The sequence below is a fragment of the Molossus molossus genome, unplaced genomic scaffold (assembly GCF_014108415.1).
Source record: "Molossus molossus isolate mMolMol1 unplaced genomic scaffold, mMolMol1.p scaffold_m16_p_10, whole genome shotgun sequence".
Taxonomy (NCBI): Eukaryota; Metazoa; Chordata; class Mammalia; order Chiroptera; family Molossidae; genus Molossus; species Molossus molossus.
The window spans coordinates 8,492,581-8,515,836 of NW_023425345.1; the positions used below are offsets into that span (position 1 = coordinate 8,492,581).

Genomic DNA, 23,256 nt, shown 5'->3' on the forward strand with positions numbered 1-23,256 from the left:
CTCGCTGGGGGCGGGGCCTCGGCGGGGGCGGCCTCTCCGTTCGCGGCTGCGGCCCCTGCCATTGGCCAGCCGCACCATCACGGGTGGGGGCGGGCACCGAGGCAAGCGCAGACCCCGCCTCCGCTCGGAGCCCGGCCGGGGTTCGCGGTCCCCCCCAGCTGCACAGACATGACACAGACACACAGTCACTGCAGCTGCTGAACGAGCCCGGCGCTCTGGGCACGCGGCGGCGGGGCCAGCCCGGAGCCCGGATCCCAGCGCCTGCCCCCCGCCGGCCCCCGCGCGGACGGCCCCCGCCTCGCCCCGGCGTGGAAGGCGCGGATCGCGCGCCGGCTCCGGCTGGTGGCGCCCGGCTGCTGCCGGCAGCTGCAGCGGCCGCCCAGCTCCGAGCGCCCGGAGCTCGGAGAAGCAGGCGCGACTCGGAGGCGGCGGCGACCGAGGCTGGTGAGCGCTCCCGGCTACAGCGGGGCCGCCTTCCTCGGCTCCCCGCACCCACAGCGCTGCGCCCCGCCTCCGCTCCGGTGACCTTCCCGGGGCGCCTCCCCCGGCCCCGCGCCCCCAGCCCCGCGCCCCAGGCCGGGGCGAGGCCCTCTCCAGCGCCTCCTTCCCTCGGAGCCGCGGGCGGGCGGCTTAGGCCCGGGGGGAGGGGGCGCCGCGGCCGACCGGAGCCCCCCCCGCCGCCGCGCCCGGCGCCCGGCCGACCGGACTGTCACTGCCCCGCTGCCGCCGCGCGGGAGCCCGGGCGCCTGGAGCTGGAGGCGCGACTGTACTCGCCTCGCCCGGCCGGGAGTGGACAGGCCCTGCCCTGAAGGGGCGAAGCGGAGGGGAGCGCGGGAGGTGGAGTCGGCCCCAGCGGCCGCCCGGCGGCTCAACCCAGCGCCCCCTTCCCGGACCCAGCCCGAGGCGAACCCAGGCCTCTGCCCATGCGGGTCGCCCCCGGCTCGGAAGAGTGCCCGCGACTAGCAGCAGCCCCAGGCAGCGGTGCCGGAGGCTGAGGAAGAAGGGAGAGTGCTCAGCTTGGGCCGCCCGGCCCCTCCCCGCAGCTTTTGGAGCCCGGGGCCGTCCCGAAGTGTGCGCTTGGCACCGCCGTTCGGACCAGGGCAGCGCCTGCTGGGACCCCGACCCGGACCCCCTGCGCCTCCTAGGCGGCGCCGCCGCCGCACCACCCCGCTCTTCCGCGGTGTCTCTGCCGGGCGGCAGCGCGGCTAAGGTAAGAGTCTGGGGATGCCGGAGAGTCACCGTGTGGGTGCCCCTGTGAGCGGCGCTGGACAAGTTCTCTGAACCTGTAGCTGGTACCCCCTACACTCGGAATTCTGGCGGAGAGGGGGTGGGTGTGGGTACACCCTCTGCTGCCTGGGCCCGGAGCCCTGGAGAGGCTAGAAGTCCCAGAGACTCGGAGACTCCTGTCCCCAGGACCCTTCCCAGGGCCTGCCCGCCTCCTAGGCATACAGGCTGTTAACTGGGAGCAAGCAAGGAAATACCCCTTAGCAACAGGAGGTGATGTGTCTGTACCCCCTTACCCCTAACTCCCCAGCACCTGCGCTTTGGGGGAGCCTGCTGTGTTTGGAGCGGTTCCTCTTGGGCGATCCTCACCTGCCTTTTCCTAAGGTGATGCTGTGAAGAACTTTTCTTTGCTCCTTGTTGCAGAGAGTGGAGGTGGATTTGGGGTGAGCGGCCGCAGCTTGCGAGTCCCTCTATAGGACAGAATGCTTGGGTGGCAGCGATATCTGTAGAGAGGAAACCCAACCAGAGTGTCACTCCTGGGAGGCAAAGCTGCTTGTGATGAGTGATCAATACGTGGTGATCGACCGTTCTGGTGAATGCCACTGTTTCTGAAGGGTGGAGTGAAGGACTCCCAAGTTTGTGCACCCTTAAGTTACCTTGTTCATTGTCTTATTACCTTCTTTTAATTTTTTCTTTAGGAACCTCAGTTCTGCAAAGCCTGTCCTGTCTGTTTGAACTTTATTAAACCCCTGAGCTTCCCCTGCAACAATCTGATTTAAATGGGTCACTTCAGAAGGAACAGATTGTTTCTCCTACATTGAATCCACCCCCCCCCCCCCCAGTGACCCTGTTTAATGGGGATGGATTTTTTTCCACCCCTGAGCTGATGTACCTCAGTTGTCTGCTGAATTCCAAATCCGTGAATTTTGTCACTCAGTCCATTAAAATGATCTCCTGAGGGAGCAAAATAGCAGCTTACATTTTCTGTGAATGTCACAGGAAGTTTTACAGGGTCTTATGTAAGTGCCCCAGGAGAGAGCTCAGGCTCTGGCTTCTTCTATGGGGGCTGGGGGAGGGGCAGCAGGTGGGGCTTCCGGTCCCCCGGCTTGCAGATGCCCTCCCTCTGACCAGGTGGAACCCCACGTGCTTATTGACTCCTAGTGGCCATCACCTCAGGTTAATTTTTCTCCTCAGCTGCCCTGTCTTCCCGGCTCTGGAGTCAGCTTTGATAAATTTAAGATAAGGGAAGGCTCTAAATTAGAGGGACAAGGGGTGGTTTTCTTTTCGTATCTCTCACAAGCCGGTGACATGAATGAATTACTCCCGGGCATGCTGAGTCCTCACTGGGGAGCAAGAGCAACCACCCCCTGGCTTTTAGGTTTCACCCGACTCTTAGGCTACCTTTAGCTTTCAAGAGTTCTTCTTCAGTGAAAATTGCTTTGAGGAGAACACACCTTTGTCAAGCCTGGTCCTGTTAATTCCATACTGGGAAGAAAAATAACCGGGAGAGAGAGGCAAAAATGATCAAGATTTAGATCAAGAGTGGCGGTGAAGGGAAACACCCCCGTAGTAGGACAGAGAGGTTTTTAAAGATCGATCACCCTCCAGTGGGTGGCAGTCACTAATATGTGTGGGCCCTCTTCACTTAATGAAGTGGGCCGGGTTGTGGGTTGACGTTTTGGTGTGAGAGGATACAGATTCCTTTGTCTTTTAAACCCTAGAAGGGCCTTGGCAATGAAATGAGAAGTGTTTTGTCTCATCATAGGTCCTGGGAGTGCCCCCATCTCTTGGGACGGAGGCAAAGGTTTGGTTCTGGGTTCCTGAGCTTCTGCTTTCAAGTAGATGTTGAATACAGGAGTCTCCATCTGAAGCCGCCTACAGTGGCAGGACACTAGGGGGCCTAGTTTTCTATTCCACCACAGGAAGAAAACACAAGGACCCATGTTGCCAAGAGCTGTGGTTTATCTTTAGGGCTCATGAACCCATTGTTGGTGTCCAGTGCGCACTTTCACTGCTGAGTGGATTCCCAGTGCTTGGCGATGGGCCTGCTCACAGCTGAAGTGTCTTTTGCACAACTCAGAACAGGTGAAGTGCAAATTGTTATCGTGTTACGTGAGACTGAAAAATGCGGTTATAATGTGTACGTAGGTGAGGGCTATACATTTTTGGGAGACAGCCCTCCTGTAAACTCCATCCTTTGGGCATTAGACCAGGCTAACTTGAAGTTCCCTAAAAGTTTGCAATCAAAACTCCCCTTTTTGGTTTTTGGACCACACAGTCTCAGCAGTCTTCATATAATCAGCTTTTCTCCTGTCTAGGTTCAACTCCATTAAACTTGAAATTTCTTACTAGCATCCTCTTAAAAGTACATACCTTATATTTACAGCTGACCTTTGAACTGCACTGGTACCCTTATGTGCAACCCCCCCCCCCCACACACACACACAAGATATATAGTTGGTGCTTCCTACCTGCAGGTTTCGCATCCAGGGAATTCAACAAACCCCAATGGAAATCAGTGTTTTCGCATTCCCAGCTGCAGATTCCCAACAATGGATCGAAAAGAACTGCTTTCAGTCCACGATTGGTTGAATCTGCTGGTGCGGACCATCCACTATGGAGTCCACAGTTCTGTGCTAATCTTCCACGGTGTTGGGGTGGCTTTCCCTAAGCCTAGCCTTGTTGTCAAGTGTCAGCTGTCTGCAGATACAATGTGACATTGGATAATGTGGTGTTTTCATCTCAGACGCTCTCTGCAACTTTCAACGGCATGAACTCCTTCGTGTCCAGGTTTGCGTTTTCAGCAGCATTAAATCATTACTGTCTAGGTTTCTTCCTGCAGAATTGGAAGGTACTTCCATTTGCTGAAGAACAAAGTCCCTCTGCCCAGGCTCACCTTATCCACAGTGGCCAAGTGTCATCAAAGCTGATTCCAGAGGGGGGCAGACAGGACAGGTGAGAGGGAGAGTCCAAGACACGACCCAAATTCTAATCCTGGCCTGAAGACAGGCAACTGTTGCCAAGATTTAGGTCTCGGTGGAGTTTAAAGACCCAACCCAGCATGTGGCATTAGACTCAGTGTTTGGAATCTGGGAACTTGCATGAGTTATTATATCTCCCTGAACTCTGGGCTCTGGTAGATCGTGGTTTTGATCATTTACCCGTATGTATAGTGCATATTTAGGTAGTTTGAGGGGAGCTGTTGTTGTGGTCTAGGGAAAATGGTCAGCATAAAGCTTTATTTCTGCTATTAAGGCTTTATAGATTGATTCTCATAGGCGCAGTATAGCCAAGGGGTAAGAGATTGGAACAGGAAAACACTATTAAATTTGCCATTGAACATTGACGAGTGAAAACTGGTCCTGGAGAAGAGATGGACTGTGGTCCTAAAGCATGAATGAGGTCTTGTGAATTTCAGAGAAGCCAGATGGCAGCCGCAGAGTACGGAGTTGAGACAGGATACTGGCTTTCCTTAGGATACCTTTGCATTACAGCCACCGCATAGGCCCCACTGGTATCGATGAGGCTTTGCTGCTCCGCTCTGGAGTATTTGACATTAAGAGGCACTCAGTTCCCCTCTGACCAGACTGACATTTGGAGAGCACTAGGCCGCAGCCAGTAAAGGTAAGGCTTAATTAAATGTATTTTAGAAGGCGTTTTCCTTTTATTGCAACAAATAATAATTGAATATCTATTATGTGGCAGAGATTATGTTCTCTGTGGAGGCTACAGGGGTTTCACATTCAGTCCATAGGCTTTTAGGGGAGGCAGACATTGAACCAGTACTGTGATCTGAGTACTGTTGTCCAGGTTTGTTCAAAGGATGTGTTTGACATTACCAGGATAGTAGAAAGGAAAGGCGTCCCAGGCAGGAGGAACTGCATGGAAACCTTGCAGTATGCAGTGCGAGTGGAGAATAGGAGTAGTTAGTGTAGCCAGAAGAGGGGATGTTTTGGAAGAGGGAAGCACGCTTGATGTTAGAGGGAAATCATTTAATAGGGGTCCATGCTGAGTGCTGGCCCTTAGCTTCCTGCTCCATGTATTCAAATGGTGGTGAGAATGGTCGCTGGAGAAGATCCAGGAATATGATCATCCCACATCGTTACTAAAAACAGAAAAAGGAAACTTCTTTTTTTGTCCTTTATTCGTCTGTGATAGCACTTTGCCTGTTCTTGAACAAATTATTAGCAATGCAAATCAAGACAGGGTCCCTTATGAACCATAAGTCTGCCCTCTTGTGTGCATGAATTACAACTGGGCTTTCATTATGTGACTATGTAGCAGTGGGGGAAACAACAAGGTTACCGACAAATGATGTACTGGGGCTGGGGGGAGGGGGCGAATCCTCCGTGAGAACAAATTCCATCTTGTCAGATGTGATTCTGGGTGGAGTTATGGTCGTATTGAACACTCAAATAAGGTTCCTGTATTTGACTCACTTCAGTTCTGACCTAAGCTTTTTTTGCTGTTGGAGAAGGAAAAGTTTTATAATTTTGAGGATGGGTGTGTGTGTGGTGTGCATGTGTAAGCGTGTTTTAGGAGGAATGAGGAAAAACGATGTAGTGAGGCAGAAAATCAACAGCGTAACCGCCAGAGGGTATTAGAGAGAATGGAAAATCACAGTTGCAGCAGCAATCTCCAGGACCAAGTATATTTAGGTTTTCAGAAACAGGAGCCAGGACAGTGGAGGTAAGAGAAGCCTGTTGTGTGTGTGTATGTGTGTGTGTGTGTGTGTACATGTGTATGTGTGCTTGGGTGTGCATGTGTATGTGTGCGTGTGTATGTGTGTTGTCTTTACCATCCTGTCCTGTGTTCAGTGAGAGGCAAGGGGGGTTATGGAAAATTAGGAGTGTTGCATCATTCCATGCTAACTTGCTGTGTGACCTTATAATACTTGTTGACCTCTTTGGGCTTTAGGCCTGTCTCTATACAAAAGTGATTTTTTGTCTGGTAACTAGAAATTTAGACTCCTAGAGAGTGAATGATCTTCCTTAAGCTATTGAATGGCAAAGCTTGGACTATTCCTAGTTTTCTGGCTCTGAAATGGGAAGAAGTTTGACCAGTTTAGAGGTTTACTTTACCTTAAAACATGAAACTTTGGAAGTATGCAATACTGAAGAAAAGAATCACAAAATCTTTGCTTTGTTGGGGGTAGAGTCTGTGTAATGCAGGCTACATTAGAACCTCTCTGATCTGTAAGTTTATTCACATATAAGCCGCTAGACTTGCCTGCTTACTTTCTGTATTGTGCAGCCCTGTTGGTTCTGGAATGGGACACTGTTCCTTGAGATCCACTTGAGAAATAAATGCTTTGTGATAAAAGGCGATGCTAACAATTTTAATTTTTTCCAAATTGAGTCGATCAAAGCTAACTTGGCCTTTTGGGATTTTGTGAAGCCCGGGCTCTACCACGGAAAGGGGGAACCCTTACATTTGGCCTGGGAGTTTACCTTGTTAGGGGAGCTGTTGGGTGAGTGAGTATGGAGGGAGGGATGTTTGGAAGAAGAATGGACACAGAAAAGCAATCGTGTAGAAGTACAAGTCAGGAAGAATGAAAACCGTCGTAATTTCATGCCTCCGAACGCGTGAGTTGCTGGAAGGAAGGCACCACTCTGGCTGTGGCCTCCTGGGTATAACGGGAGTGCATATTGGAAGGGAGATTGGAAGAAAGTGCCATGTCGATTTAAGGGTTGTTACATTGTTATTTCACTATTGAAGCTAAGTATAAGAGTACTCTATTTTAGGAGAACTGGGCATGTAAAATCTGATCTTAAAAGCAAATCAAACCCTATAAAATAAATAATTGTCTGGGGTACAAACAGATTTTTATGTTACAAAAGGGATTCTTAGCAAGCCTTTTAAAAATGCTAGTTGCATTTCAAATTATTAGATTAACACACTCTTGATGGATGCTTTTGGGCACCTCACTTGTTAAAATCAAATAGAAACTTTTCAAATGTTTTAACAAATAGCTCACTAGGTTCACTTGCCAAGGAGCCTAATATCTAACTGTGTTACAGAAAGAAGAAGTACAGTAGTTACGTATACTTTGTAACCACTAACTTACCATATAATGTCACTTAGCTGGGTCAGATTGCTTATTCAACTACTGATCTTCCTGGAGAGAGCAGCCATATCTACCCTCCTGTGCGAATTTCTTTTTTTTTTAATCCTCACCCGAGGATATTTTTCCATTTTTTGTTCAGGTAGAGTGGGAGAGAGAGAGAGAGGAACAGAGAGAGAGAAACATCGATGTGAAGGGACACATCGAGTGGTTGCCACCCGCACAACCGACCAGGGCCGGGGACAAACTGCAACCGAGGTACGTGCCCTTAGCGGGAACCGAACCCGGGTCTCTCTGGACCGCAGGCCGACGCTCCAGTGAATTTCTTAACCACCCTCACATTCTACCTCTAAGAAACACCCAGTGGTTTATACAGCAAATTGGGTAAGAGTTTCCAGGATTCTGAGTCTTTGTAATCGTGGAGACATGGAATGAATTTTGTTCTTCCTAAGGATACAGTAGAAGCGATATGCCTGAGACACTGGAAAAAAAAAAAAATCAAAATCATGCCTGCCTACTGGCTCTTCCTTTCCCGCAGCTGAAATTTCTAGGGCTTTTTGGTGTTTTGTTCCTTTATCTCTTAGGAAAGTTTCCAACAAAGAATTTGTTCTAGGAATGAAATAAAGTGTAAGGCATTTAAGGCTCCTGAGGTAATTTGGGGCAACCTGGAGTCGTGGGTAATCACAGGCTGGGGCTAGAATGGAAAGCGCAGCCTCGCCCATCATGTTAGCCTCGCCTGTCGCAGTAATGGGCTGTGATCTGGACGGGCAGATGGAGTTGCAGCCCCGACTGGAGGGAGAGGTTTTGCTCTTAACATGGTTTTTCTCCTGAAGCACCAAGGCCAATCGGGAAGAAAGCTTGCTGGTTCCCCAGCTTCCATGGTAGCGTTTGGATGTCAGAGCATCGAAGGCAGAACATGGGCGCGAGAGGGTATCCTCCTTCCTCTTCTCCTTTCGTTTTCTTCTTTGTAAATTTAGATTCAGCAGGGAATCCTGGGCTCCTCGTGGCTAGGATAGCCTTGGCTACACCAGACACGCGTTTGTTATTATTGAATAAGATACTTTGTTACATAGACCCTTAATCTGCCAATACTATTTGTGCACCAGCCTCCTTGACTGATGTCAGTTCTCATCTGGGAATGGCATTTTGTGGTCACTTCAGAAGCCAGTGGAGACACAGGCAGAGTGATGAGCAGGTGGCACTTATCCTGCCTCCAGGCTTGGTGCCGGGTGCTTAGTGGGTCTGCACTTAATAAGTACATGTCCACACGGGATGACTTTTTTCATGAAGTGAATACCGCACGGTGGTGTCTGCAGTACTGGTGTGGGGTGATGGGGGGCGGAGTGAATACCTGCAGGCTTGCAGACTTGGCCTCTGCTTGACAAATGTGAAGGACAGTTCAGATCTGCAAATGCGCTCTCTTAGGGATCATTGTTGCAGACACTGAAGGCTTTGTGCGAAGGCAGGGGGGTACAGTGCCAGCATGTCTGTGTGTTTCTTTCCTCTCAACTTGTAGGGACTTGGATTCACCTGGCTTGTTCACATGCACATGCCGGTGTGTCTTGAAAGTGGCTTGAAACGCATTTGAAATACAACCAGGCTTAGGATGGATGGTTGGTGATAGTATTTCCGGAGCTGGTGGTGCCGGCTCTGAGAAGTCGCCGATGCAGATGCAGATGAGAGGCCTGGCTGTCTCCTGTTAGGAGGGCGAAGTGGACTGAGACCAGGGAGGAAGGGGGGACATGAGCTCTGCCCCCAGTAGGAAGAACTGTCCTCTGCCACCTTGGTGTCTCCTCTCCCCTTTCTCTGTTGATGTGAATCCTTCCCACCTGGGCTTTTCGGTGTTGTCAGTGCTCCCTGATGCTTTCTCTGCGTGACACAGAGCTGATATGTTGAGACATCACCAGGCTGGAAGGGAACTTGGAGCCCCACTAGACCAGCAGCTTCAGCTCCCAGCTGTGGAAACCAAGGCCGGGGGAGGGGGAGGGAAGAGAATGATCCAGATGGGAGGCTGGACCCGAGCCCAGGCTCCCTGACCCCCTCCTGCAGTCTGGCTGCGCCTTCTCACACTCCGTGACTTTTAGGCGTCTGTCCTCTGCCCCCTTCCCTTGCCTCCCTCACCCCCTGCCGCAGTCCGTTCCGCACCAGGAAGAAAGCACAAACCCCTCCACTGCGTCCTTCGTTTCTTGCGCTCTTCCCTCTGAGCATTCTGTGCACGCAGTTCTCACGGCAGCCCTTGGAGGCGGCTGGTCTTACCCTCCCACTTCGCAGATGTGGAAGCCGAGGCTTGCCCAGGCCCCGCAGGCACAAAGCAAGGAGCCCGGACTCGCCTGCAGCTGCTCAGATTCCTCAGTCTGCTGGCTCAGTGCTGACTGTGCCCTTGCTTCCCACGCCTCTGTCCTGGGACCCCTCTGAAGGTCGTCTCTGCCTCTAGCCTGCTGGCTGTTGCCTTAAATGCCGCTTGTTTTTCCAGTGCTAGTCCCTGTGCTGGGTCCGACTCCCCATCTTCTCTCCTGTCCTAGCGGGTCAAACCCTCTCCTTCCTGCCGTAGGCTCTGTACATCTGTCTCTTTGGTGGCCTTACCTTCGCTCACTGAGTTACTGAGTGCAGGTCCCTGCTGGACCTCAGGAACACACAGGTGAGGAGATCACCTGCCACCCAGCGAGAAGCCTTGTTTGGTGAGGGGGCGAAATGCTGCCGAAGAGGGTGGGTGCAGGGCGTTTGTTCAGCATCGCGTTTGAGTCAAAGAAGAGGTTAGGTCTGAGTCTTCGTGACTAGGCAATGGAAGGACACGGGAGAGGAGGCCACCTGTGTGTGGCATCGCCACTGTGTGTGCGTTCCCGTTCCCCCCCTCACATGTCAGCTCCTCAGGTACAGTGCCTGGGTTCCGCCCATCCTTGTGTCTGTCGGAGCATCCTGCTACGTATGCCTCTAGCACGGAGGAATCCTTTAATAAACATTTATTAAATCACATCGAGAGCCTCCTGTCCTTGCCCACATAGTCGGAGAGGTCATAGGGGATTGCAAGGTAAGTTCCGCGACAATGGCAGACTCCAGTGAGCAGCTCAGAGCAGCAACAGAAGCCATGAGGCAGTGCCATGAATGGCTGTGGACAGTCGGAGCTGAAACGTGATGGGAAGTCGAGGCTGGGAGCTTACTCGAGCTGCTTAAACTCCAGGGAGGTAGGATTTGCGGTGAGGCTTTGGGCATGGGATAATTGAAACGTGAGTGGGAGAATTACGGGGAGGTAGAGCGGCCAGGTTTGGTTGACAGCGTCGAAGTATGTGTGTTGGGTTATAGGATAAGCTGGCTTGGGTTTCTGTTAGCAGGAGTGGGCGATGCAGTCGGCAAGCTGGGTTGGCGCTGTGGACTTTGCAAGGCGGAGTGACTTCATCAGGAGGGCGGCTCACCATTGAAAGGTCTGATTTAGGAAGATGAACCGAAGAACAGTATTGGGGGCGGAGTGGGGTAGGGAGAGGTGGAAGCTGGGAGGTCACTGAGCAGGCTTTTGCATGAGTTCATTATGAAGTGTTAAGGGCCACTGGGCTGAAACCGTTCCAGGAGGATGGACGCGGAGGGCAGCTTCTGGATTTTCCTCCCGTCAGTCATTGGTGTCGAAGGCGCAGATGGTTTTCCTTGCCCACCGAAAAGCGGCCTCACTGGAATAATGACATTGAGTGTGTGACATTAGCAGCGATTCTTAAAATAGCACTTTCTCCCTTGGCTTGGCCGGGACGGGGATGGTGCTCGGGTAGGCTCTCTGGAGCCTGTCTTGTTGGGGGTTGTTCCCAGGAGCCCAGGGTTATAGAACAACCTTTTTCCTAGCCTTGGATGACACCCAATAAGGGATGTAGTAGAGAAAATCCTTCTTTTCCTCCTGAGTGGTTCCCGAAGCAGCTGCGGAGGGCTGAGAGCATCTGACGTCTGGGGTCCCGAGTCACCTTCAAAGCTTAGCCTGTGCGGCGCGTCCCATGACTGGTGGTGTTTCTCTGCCCAAGGACGGTCCTTGCTGGGAGGTGTCAGAACACACTTTCGGGAATCGGAGAGTAAGCCATTCCGGATAACAAAATGTTTCAAATTGGATAGCCCAATCCCTTACAGATAGAGAGACTTTATTTTTAATCTTTATAGAACGAGGGCTTTTCTAGAATGTTCTGTGTATTTACCCTCACTGGCTTACTGTCAGCCCCTGGAAGGCATCAGCCTTCTTATCTGGGCACTCAACGCGCCTTGGGGACCGGCCCCTGCCTTCCTGCGGCCTCGTCTCCTCTCACCACCACGCAATCCTGAACTCGGTCTTCTTCTTACTGGTTGTTTCTCCCCAAGCCCAGCTGTGCCCCTGACCTCTGCTGCCTGATAAGCTCTATCCCTCTTTATCTGCCCGGGACACTTCTGTTTTCCCTCAAAACCCAGCTCAGGCAGCCCGTGCTCCAAGCTTTTCCTGATGCTGAGCGCCAGACGGCATCTGCTTCGCGCCCTGGCCCCGCTGCGCGCTCTGTGCCCTCGTCCCCCTTCTTCCAGCCGGCTGTCTGGCCACTGTGGGAGCCCTTCGGGAGACGCCGCATCTGGCGACTCTGGGGAATCTCAGTCCGTCATATGCTTGGAACACGCTGTCTACCCAGCGCGAGGTGGTGGTGGTGGGCATGGGGATGGTGGTGGTGGTTTCGGATTGTGTTGAATTTGTTGTCAAGGCATCGAGTTACCCTTTCCGGCTGAACCCGAGTACTGCGCTGTGCTCCAGGGGCACACGAGAGGATGTGAATTCGCTTCTCTAGGTATTCTGGAATCTAAAGAATGTGTCCCCCCTTGCCAGTGACCGGAATGGTGGTGGGCCTGTTGGTGAGGTGGAGGAGCTGGAGCTGGAGGTGGTGTGATGGAGATGGAGTTGGTCTGAGGGGGAGGTGGTGGAGCTGGAGGTGGTGTGATGGTGGAGATGGAGTTGGTCTGATGGAGGGTGGAGGTGGTGGAGCTGGAGGTGGTGTGATGGTGGAGTTGGAGGTGGTCTGAGGGGGAGGTGGTGGAGCTGGAGGTGGTGTGATGGTGGAGATGGAGTTGGTCTGAGGGGGAGGTGGTGGAGCTGGAGGTGTTGTGATGGTGGAGATGGAGGTGGTCTGAGGGTGGAGGTGGTGGAGCTGGAGCTGGAGGTGGTGTGATGGTGGAGATGGAGGTGGTCTGAGGGTGGAGGTGGTGGAGCTGGAGCTGGAGGTGGTGTGATGGTGGAGGTGGAGGTGGTCTGAGGGTGGAGGTGGTGGAGCTGGAGCTGGAGGTGGTGTGATGGTGGAGATGGAGGTGGTCTGAGGGTGGAGGTGGTGGAGCTGGAGCTGGAGGTGTTGTGATGGTGGAGATGGAGGTGGTCTGAGGGGGAGGCGGTGGAGCTGGAGGTGTTGTGATGGTGGAGATGGAGGTGGTCTGAGGGGGAGGCGGTGGAGCTGGAGGTGGTGTGATGGTGGAGATGGAGGTGGTCTGAGGGTGGAGGCGGTGGAGCTGGAGGTGGTGTGATGGTGGAGATGGAGGTGGTCTGAGGGGGAGGCGGTGGAGCTGGAGGTGTTGTGATGGTGGAGATGGAGGTGGTCTGAGGGGGAGGCGGTGGAGCTGGAGGTGGTGTGATGGTGGAGATGGAGGTGGTCTGAGGGGGAGGCGGTGGAGCTGGAGGTGGTGTGATGGTGGAGATGGAGGTGGTCTGAGGGGGAGGCGGTGGAGCTGGAGGTGGTCTGAGGGGGAGGCGGTGGAGCTGGAGGTGGTGTGATGGTGGAGATGGAGGTGGTCTGAGGGGGAGGCGGTGGAGCTGGAGGTGGTGTGATGGTGGAGATGGAGGTGGTCTGAGGGTGGAGGCGGTGGAGCTGGAGGTGTGTGATGGTGGAGCTGGAGGTGGTCTGAGGGTGGAGGCGGTGGAGCTGGAGGTGGTGTGATGGTGGAGATGGAGGTGGTCTGAGGGGGAGGCGGTGGAGCTGGAGGTGTTGTGATGGTGGAGATGGAGGTGGTCTGAGGGTGGAGGCGGTGGAGCTGGAGGTGGTGTGATGGTGGAGCTGGAGGTGGTCTGAGGGTGCAGGTGGTGGAGCTGGATCTGGTTTCTGCTCACTAGGCTCAATACCATCGCACCTTCCTTAGAGCACCTGTGGTAGAATGACAATTATAATTGATTGAGAAATTGTCAGACCAGATGAGGAGTGGCTGGGAGAACTGGACAAATTGGTGCAGAAGCTCAGCAGCAGTGCCCAGAAGCTCTGCTCTGGGTAACCGTGTGTTTATGTTGGAATATTTGGTGCTGCCTCTAGTATCCGTGAGGTCCATTTGGGTTTTTTTTACCCTGCCCTTGTAAGCCAGGCATTGATGCTGCATGAATTGGTCTGCTCAGTGAATCACGGAGGAGTGACAGGTGCAGCCTGGGCTTAGGGGACGGTTTGTGTGAGTCAGGCACTGGCAAAACTTTATGAACTTGCACTTGGCATGGGCGTTGGTAACATGGACCAGGAAACCCTGCTGCCTTACGATGCACGAAGGGATACGCTCTCCGGGTCTTAGTTTTGACATTGTCCTTTTTCTCCTGCTTGGGTTTGTCCATAACTCCTGTTGAAACAGCATTTCTGAGCTCATTAAATCTGTTAGTTTGTGAGTAATGCTTAGACCTGTGCTGCCTCTCAGAGAACACTCAGTATGTATCAGCTATTGGGATTGTTGTTATTAGTTAGAGCTTCCCCGTGTTTTTCTCCCCTCTCCCCCACGGCTTGCTCTTCACCCCTTCTGGTGGTCGTGCTGGCGAAAGTAGGAAAACAGGACTCCCAGGGAGAGAGGGGGCCACGTCCTCTCTCCAGCACTCTCCAGAGGTCTCTGGAAGTTGGCAGAAGCCCTGAAGTAAAGGCAAATGCTTGCTCACTCATCGTCTGGGGCCATTTTTCATGAGCTCTCTGTCTCCCTTGCTCCTTTCTCATGGGGAGTTTGGGCTCTGACAGGTAAGGGAGATGAGATCAATGAAGGACATAGGAGAGGACTCTTCCATGGTAAGTTGTGATGACCAGTATTTACAAGAACAGTAACAGTAATAATGGTGGTCACAGTGATAGCTCCCATTGATTGGATGTCTGTGGGATTCTGCCACGTGCACCAAGTGCTTGACCCCTCTGATCCTCATGGCAGCCCTCTGAGCAGAGCAGTTTCATTTCATCGGTGAGGACACAGGTTCGGAGACAGGGTGACGTGCCCAAGGGACAAAGCCAGAGAGTAGAACCCAGTTCTGTCTCCAGACTATTTTCTCGTAATCCCTGACCCATAATCTACTAACCCAGGTCACTGGACACCGGAATCTGCACACCCCTGGGGATACGAGAAGACTTTGCAGGGAGTATGCAGGTGCGGATAGTTTTAAGGGAATCAGTTTCCAGATTTTCAACCGAACGTATGGAGCCTTCCCTGAAATCGATTGGTCTGAGACCACCCCCATGAGGCCCACAGCTCTTCCTTCAACCTCCCTTTCCACAGTCATCCTCCCCGTCTGATAAAGTCACATCTCTTCTCTGGTACGTTGCTCTGCGTGTAAAAATCTCAGGGGACACCAAACAAAGGGACTGTTGGAAATTGGTGTGTGGGCACCTTCTGATGAGGGCACTCCTGCAGGGCCACCCCCTTCTGCACTCTTTTTCCTCCTTTAACTTGGTGCTAGAAACAGGGAATTTGGGCCCCTTTCTCCTGGGAAGGAAATGATATAACATTTCCAGGTTTCTTAAAGATAACTTGCTCTTAAAGTTTTAAAATTAATGGTGGGTATCAGATTGCTGGGTCCCATTTAAAAATGTGATGTAAAATTTTATTTTAAAAGGTTGATGTTTACAGTAGGCTGAAAATCGTATCTGTAGAAATGGTTTAGTTTATGATGAAAACTTTAGATGTCAGCCTAAAACTAGGCAAGATAAAAAAAAATCATACCATACAAGTTTTTAAAATTTTAGATAAAGCTACAAGATCATTGTACTGTTCTTCCCCATGAGATAGTGACGTTTGGAGTGAATAATTCTTACGTTGTTTTCTGCCTCGACTCATATACACATAAATACATACAGTTCTGTAATAGAATTTCAGGGACATCAGCATCTTCTCAAGCTCATACATTGCACTTTTGATTAAGAGCCCTTGAGATGATATGGGGTTTCAGTTACATGGAATCATGCTTTACATTTTGATGAAACTTTGAGATGTAGCTGGACATGGCATCATGCATATGAGGGTGGCTCAGAGGCACAGTGAGGACTGTTTTAGACATCAGTCATCAGACATGGATGTTAAACAAACACACAGAACTTTTGGGCTTTATCTGCCAAAGTAATTGAAAATAGAGGGGGGAAGCATCAGGTAGAGCTGGATCCAGGTGCACAGGCATCATCATGAAGTTGTTGCTCCGTCTCTTGGCTCTGCTTTCTCCCACACTGGTGTCATTCTCAGGCAGTGTCCCCATAGCTGGCTGAGCTGGTCCTCAAGGGCCCAGCCTTATACCCTGCCCATCTTACCATCAGAGTGAAGGAGAACATCTTTGTTCCGAGTAGATCCAATAAAAGACCTGGTCATGATCTGGTTAGAAGGGCCCAGATCACTTCTCTGGGGCTGGTCCCAGGAGAAAGCATCAGCCCTAGTTGAATTGCTTGGAGAGTGGGGAAGGGGTTGTGGTTTTGTATTTTTGTTGTTTTTTTTTTTAAAGATCACATGATCTATTTTTATTTTTTATTTTATTTTTTTACTATTTTAAATTTATTTTAAAACATTTTCAGTTACAGTTTACTTTCAGTATCATTTTGTGTTGGTTTCAGGTGTACAGCATAGCGACTAGGTAATCATATGCTTTAAAATGTGCTCCCCCGATAGTTCTAGTGCCCACCTGGAATCATTACTGACTCTATTACTGACTCCACAGATCGGAGGAGGGGTGGTTTTGAAGGGAAGCTGGGCGAACAGAAAACCCAGCGATGTTCAGTGGGAAGATTCACCTGAAGTTCTTGAAGTCTCACCAGACAGACTGCCGGTCTCTTCTGTAAAATCGTGCTGTTGACCTGGATGACCTTCCCTTCCACCTACCACTAGCCAGCACGGTTGGGGTCCCCATCTGCGCAGTGACGCAGTGACATCGGTGATACCTGCTGTTCCCTGCTTTGGTAGTTTAAGGAAATGCCAAACATAATCCCTGATGTCACGTGTCTTCTGACTTCTCTCCCCCGCTCCCCAAGACCATTAGTTATATAATTTTTTTAAAAAAAGAAAAATCGTGGAACTCCACGTGTGTTAGTCTACTTGAGCTGCCTCAACAAGATGCCGGCGCCTGGGCGGCTCAAGCCACAGGCATTTGTTTCTCACAGTTCCAGAGGCTGCACGTCCAAGGTCAAGGTGTTGGCGGGCCTCTCTTCCGAGGCCTCTCTCCTTGGTTTGCAGAAGGCCGTCTTCCCCTGCGTCTTCACGTGGCCTCTGTGTGTGCATTCATCTCCTCTTCTTTTTTTCTTCTGGTACGTGCCCCTAGCAGGAACCGAACCCGGGACTCTCTGGTCCACAGGCTGACGTTCCAACCGCTGAGCCAAACTGGCCAGGGCTAATCTCCTATTCTTACAAGGACATGGTCAGATTGGACCAGAGCCCACCATAATGACCTCGTTTAATCTTAGTCACCTCCTAAAGACCCTGCCTCCGAGTACAGTCACACTTTAGGGTACTGGGGGTTAGGGCTTCAGCATTTGAATTTGAGGGAGATACAACTCAGCCCGTAACACTGTCTGTTGTTTTAATGCTGAGAAGGGGTTATATTTTGAAAAATAATATTAATGTACAAACCCTGTTTGCTATACAAATTAATAACAGATTCACCTACGCAAAAGTGGACTAGCCATTTCAGGGTGGTAGGTGGGACCCATCGTTATTTGGGTTCACGTCCCCCTTTAACAGGAGCAGCGAGGAGACAGTAGAGCTGTACGCAGGCTGTAATGGATGGGGGAAACCTGGGCCTCTTATCTCCCTGATCTCAGCCGGCCACTGTCGCAGTAACAACTTCCTTGAATCGCTGACCTGGTTGTGAAATGAGTTTTATGACTTTCTGGGGGTGGGGTGGGAGGCCGCCCCAAGGCAGGATTCTTACCCTCTGACCAACAGCGCATTTCTTTCTGCGTGGAGCCGCGGTGACCCCCCACAGCTCTGCTGGCTTCTCTCCTTGTCCCGGGGCAGGTATGTGTGAAAGGGAGTCTTGTCCTTCTGTGTTTCGGGTCTTGGGGACCAAGTTTGCAAGGGTGGTGTTTGGTGAGTCGGTTTGACCCAGGTCCCCAAAGGGCCACCGTGATGCCAGAAAGCGCTTCCCATTCACACCCGGAGCTCATCTTGTTCAAGCAGGTGACCAGCCTGTCCGTGATTCCACGGGGCTAAGCGGTTGTCATCGTTCTCACTCCTGGGTGTCCTTGTTTTAATGTGGCTGTGTGTCCATTGTGTGGTTTGTCGATGCCTGTAATGGAACATCACAGCTGCAGAGAGGGGCGAGGCGTCGGTCAATTGTAGTCTTTTCACGTCAGGAACAAAACCCACCCCCCACAGTGCTTACCTACAGCCCAGAAATGGTCATTCCTAGTGCTTCGCAGAGCTCTTTGCGGCGAGACGCGGTTAAAGCGCACGTATGTTACCTGGGACGAGGACGAAGTTGGAGAAAAACCCGTCCACAGTCACCTCTTCCTAGGCAGTGCGGATGGTGCTCAGGGACTAAGCTCGTCTGTATCGAAAGCCGGTCAGGCTCCGGGAGAACAGGCCCCTGGAGGTGGCCGTGTTGACAGTGTGGTTTGTTGCCATTAGCATGTCCTGCCAGCCCACCTGCGGTGAGGCGCTCACCTCCTCTTACTAGTTTTCTGCGGCCGCGGGAACGAAACTCCACTGCGCGGTGGCGTAGACAGCAGACTGTGTGGTTGCTGGTTCTCGAGGCTGGAAGTCCTAAATCGGCCTGGCTCAAGGTGTCAGCCGGGCCACGCTCTCTCCTGGGCTCTGGAGGGGCCTCTTCCTGGCCTCTTCCAGTGTCTGGTGTTTGCGGACAGTCCTCGGCCGTCTGTGGTTTAGAGTGGGTCCCTCCAGCCGCATGGCCGTCTTCTCCCCGTGTCTCTTCACCTTGTCTTCCTTGTGTACGCGTCTCCATGTCCAAATTCCCCCTTTTTATTAGGGCGCCAGTCATCTGGTGTTAAGGCCCCGCCTCCTGGCCTCCTCTGAAAAGACCCTATTTCCATAGAAGGTCACACTCTGCTGTCGGGGTGGAGTAGGACTTCAATATGTCATTCTTGGGGACACAGTTCAATCCATAACTCTTTAAGGTGTACTTTTTCTCCTCCAGGGTCCGTCACCTGTCCCCACCTTCAACCTGAGGATCAAACGCGATCACACTGAGAAGCACTTTAGAGAATGCCCCTGGCTGATGGCAGAACGCCCCAGGGCTGATAGCTGTCTCTCTTCCCAGGGTGCCCTGAGGGACGAGGGTGGGGATCTGACACTTGACACGTCCTGTGCGACTTCTCAATGAAAAGCCCTGTGGGAAATGAGTGTTTGACCTGAGCTCCTGTTTGCTGGAAGCAAGGAGCAAGTTGACCGCAGACATGCGAGGGGAATGCCACCCCGAGGGTGCCCAACAAGGCTGGTCACCTACCTCGTCCTGACTAACTGGCCACTCACTGTGCCCTGTGATACCGGGTGGAGCAAATCCTGAGATGTCTGTCTCAACTCTTGAATCTTTCATGGAGAGCATGGGACTGTGTAGTAGTTTTATAGGTTTGTTTTCATGAGTTGTATTTTGATATTCAAAAGAGAAAAACAAAAACAAAAGAAGTTCCCCGGGGCAGAGGTTCCGGAAGTTTTCAGAATGCCTGCTCCTATAAACGCGCAGTGAAAACTACGCAACATACCGAAACAACCCTCCAGACCCTCACACTCACATCGAAAGGATTTGGGGTCTTTAGCTTCCTTTTGCACAGAGCATGGTATGTATCGCTGTCAGAATGTATGGATGGCTGCCTGTTTTCCTTGAGACACTCAGAGCTCTGCGGAAGTCTCTCTTTGTTAAATAGACCTGAACATTCTTTCCCTCGACTGGATCAGTTTCCGGGGCTGCAGGTCTGCTGTGTTACTTTGCTCTGTTTCACTCCTTCCTCCACCTGTTTAGCAGACACACCGTTGTTGCTCGTCGCTGCATGCCAGGCACTGGGCTGGGCACCGGAGCCCTCAGCTGGATGACCTGGCTCATTGTGACCGGCTTAGGTTTTCTTCCAGCTTGCTCTCTGTCCTGTCTGCAGACGACGCTACCTCCTTTGCAACTACCCCCTGCATTCTAGGCTGAACGCTACCCTGCTCTGACTCTTCCTGGTATTTATTGGGTTGTTACACCAAATTTTGCAAAGCCAGAGGAGTCGCTGGGTGAGAAGGAATCCTCTTTATGCTGCTCCCAAGAGGCTGCTCTGCAGACTTTGGTGATCTGTAAAACCCAGCTCCATTTTTCACGTGGGGGATCTTGTAACTTTTGTTGCCTTTTCTGAATGAGTCCTTCACAGAGTATTTTTTTGACAGTTGGGCACACCAGGTGATGAACTTCTGGGATCAGTTTTGTTGCAGGGCAGTGCCACACTTGGAAACATTGTGTTGCAGGAACTGCCCTTTTCACACGAGACGCAGGTGTGGTGATGGCAGCGGGATGCCTGGGAGGACGGCTCCGTCTCCACGCTGCGGGCTGGAGGGCAGCCGCCGGGCACCGAGCGAAGGGCGTGCGTTGTTCGTTTGCTTCCCGTGGAGACGTGCGTCCCGGGGCCTGGCTGTGGCCCAGCCCAGGCTGTCCTTACGGACCTGTCTGTCCCTCCACTTCCTGACGGACAGAGCTGGGAGGGGGCTTGTTTACAATGTTTGCAGAAAACACCTCCTCAGGGAATGAGGGGCAGGAGGGAAGGTTTCCACATGGGTAGGAGAAGGGACTGGTGGATGATGTCTTGGACAGTTGCCGAATGGGTTGGTTTTATCGTCTGATCTTGTTGAGAAAGAGGAGGTAATGTACGTATTATCCGGCTTACGGTTCCTCACACTCCCTCTGCACCTTCTAGAAATGCAGACTCATTCGGCCTCCACAGAGGCACCTGGACCAACTGGTTTATTTGGCAGCTGGAGACGTCAGCCCTGGAGATCTGAGGACCTGGCCAAGGTCATACCAACTTCATGGGCAAACGTAGGCCCCTGACTTCCAGCCTCTGGCTGTCTCCCTCCAGCCCAGTCTGCCTTCCACACGGTTCAGTGGCTCTTTAACCATGACTAAGACTGGGCACACGGGCCTCCCAGAGACACAGTAGGGCTCTCCTGGTAAATGGTTGGGTACCTCTGGGTTGCGACAGCCGTGACCACACGGATGCTGCCAGCGACGAGGGTTGGGTCTTGTTCTTCCAGCGGGGTCTCATTGCTATGATTACGGAATGTATCTTTTAAAGATGAATATAAAACAGCTACCCTCCCAAGCAAATCATAAAACAAATTATGCCCTTGCCACCCAGAACTACAGAGAAACAGCAGGCTCCTCGAGGCACAGAGAGGAATGGCTGCAATATTAAAACAATGTTGGGAAGCCCCGGATCCCATGGCTGAAAGGCAGGGAGGAAAACAGCCCCGTAATCCCCCAGGGATAATGGGTCTCCACGACAGGGCCCTGTGATTTATTGTGCTTAATGTACTTATTTTTATTTGTTCCTTTCAACACGGAGCTTTGTCACTGGAGAGGTTTGATAATGGCTCGTTTGCGGTCACTTAGACTCTGTAATAAAGCGCCACGTATTTGGCGGTCTGGGGACCCACGGGCTTCATTGGCATTCCCCCTCTGATGTCACCTGTGCTGCCGGGATGGTGTGGATCGAGATAAGGGCGTCCATGCCACCCTTGAGAAGTTGCATCACGTCCCCGACCCTGACCCCTGCCACAGAGCCAGGCTGCAGGGTTGGCTGCCCGACCAGGCCAGCTGCCCTCTCTCTTCTTTGCTACTCGGGCACAGCAGAATCCCCTTCTGCCCGTAATAATAGACCCCCGGGACTTTGTTTGCAGGAACCAACAGTGAGAGCTCGTGGCTTGCAGTTTTTGGGTAAGCAGAAATCACGGCAGGATGTGGGTGGGAGCCTGCAGGAAGAATGGGCTTGATTTGCGGCTGGCGCGTGTTCTGGTGGGGAGGCCAGCTGCTTCGCAGAGAAGGGCGCATCTCCTTCAGCAGTGGCGAGTGCGTCAACCTGAGCTTCCCTTTTCCACGTCTTCCCGGGTTTTGGGGGATGGGAGCACCTCAAAGGATGGGCCTCCTCCCTGTGAAACTGTCCCGAACCTGCTAAGGCAGAGGAAAGGGGCTCCCAGTCCTTCCTGATTCCAAGTTCCCTGTCTGAGGACCTGTTCTGCCACCAGGCGTGGTCACAGGGAGCTGCTCTGCCCTGTGGCAGCCGCAGTCGTCCCGGAAGGCGTTCCTGGGGGACACCGTTGCTTTCACTGGGGCTGGTCTGAATGCCAAGAGAGAACAGTGTGTGATCACGGGAAACTCTAGCAGCCCACCAGGGAAAGACTTCTCTGCAGTGCTGAATGGTCAGGAAAGTCAGGAGCAAACTCAGGGCGGGTCTGGGGTTTGGCCAGTGTCCCTGGGCCCTGGAATACGCTGCAAACACTGTCCTGTTGGTACATTCTGGCGAGGTGACGGCATCACTGAGGGAGCGCTGGAGCTGACAGCGTCATTGCTCCCGGGTCCCGGCACACTTGACTCTCCCTCCTCCCGTCAAAAGTCTGAACAGGCTCCCTCGCCATCCTGCCCCGTTACTAGTGCCCATGGACCTCAAAGTGTCTGCGGTGCCATGTGACCCAACAGCCCTGCTTCTGGGTGCAGACCCACGCGAATCAAACGCAGGGCCCGGAACGGTGTTGGTGCACCCCCATTCACAGCAGCGCTAGTCACAAGAGCCAGAAGGTGACAGCAGCCCCGGTGTCCATCGATGGATGGTAAAGAAATTACGGTCTGTACTTACAACGGAATGTTACTCATCCTTGCAAAGGACATTGACACAGGCCACAACATGGATCAACCTTGAAGGCATGTTGCTAAGTGAACTAAGCCTGCCTGAAAAGGACAAATGTTTGCGATTGCAGGTCTGTGAGGCACCTGGAGGGGTCAGCTGCGTAGAGACAGAAAGCAGAATGGATGTTGCCAGGGCTCGGGGAGGGGGTGGGGCATTAGTGTAGAGGGGGACAGTTCCAGCGGGGAGATGAGAGAGTTCTAGAGGTGGATGGTGGTGATGGTTGCACAACAGTGGGAATGTGCTCAATGGCATTAAATGTACACTTAAAAATGGTTAAAACGGTACATTTGGTGACGCCTATTTTACCACTGTGCTCTCGCTTGCCTGGGCTCACCGCCTTGGAAGAGTGTGTGTGGGGGGTTCTGCCTGGTGCCGTGGCCCCATTTTGCTTGGAAACTAGAGTTACTGCGCACAGGTCAGCTGGGAGTTCCGGATACTCCCTTCTTGGGGGGCCACGGCAGGTCACTGTGGGGTGGGCACGGCTGGAACCTCACCCCGAAACAGGGAGGGAGGCCAGGTGGTCAGGAACTGAGGTCCCCACTGGGGTCAGAAGCCCAGGTGGACAGAGCGAGGGTCCCAAGTGTTTCTCAGCCCTGGATGTATTCTAGGACCCCTGGGAAGCTAGCGCCCGCTGCTGCCTGGGCCCTACCCCCAGAAATATCGGGTCAACTGGTTTCAAGTGCAACTGGGCATTGGGATCAAAAACTCCCCGGGGATTAGCACATGCAGCCAAGAGTCAGAACACTGGAAGGTGGGGCCTCTGCATGGCGGAGGTAGAGAGACAGGCCAAGCGGGGGGTGGGGGGTGTGGGGGTAGGGAGGGCATGGCCCCTCCTAGCCCGCAGCGCCAGCCCATCTAGAGGCAGCCACCACGGTGCACTTCTGGCCTCAGTGATGCAGAGTCCAG

General features: G+C 52.6%; 1 protein-coding gene across 1 annotated transcript in view; it reads left to right on the top strand.

Moving 5' to 3' along the window:
- The first annotated feature begins 712 nt into the window (after positions 1 to 712).
- Positions 713 to 23,256, top strand: part of LARGE1 (LARGE xylosyl- and glucuronyltransferase 1) — a 478,500-nt gene continuing 455,956 nt past the window's right edge. The window contains exon 1 of the mRNA XM_036252192.1: positions 713 to 1,210. The gene's annotated coding sequence lies outside the window, so the exon portion shown is untranslated. The remainder of the gene's footprint in view (positions 1,211 to 23,256) is intronic.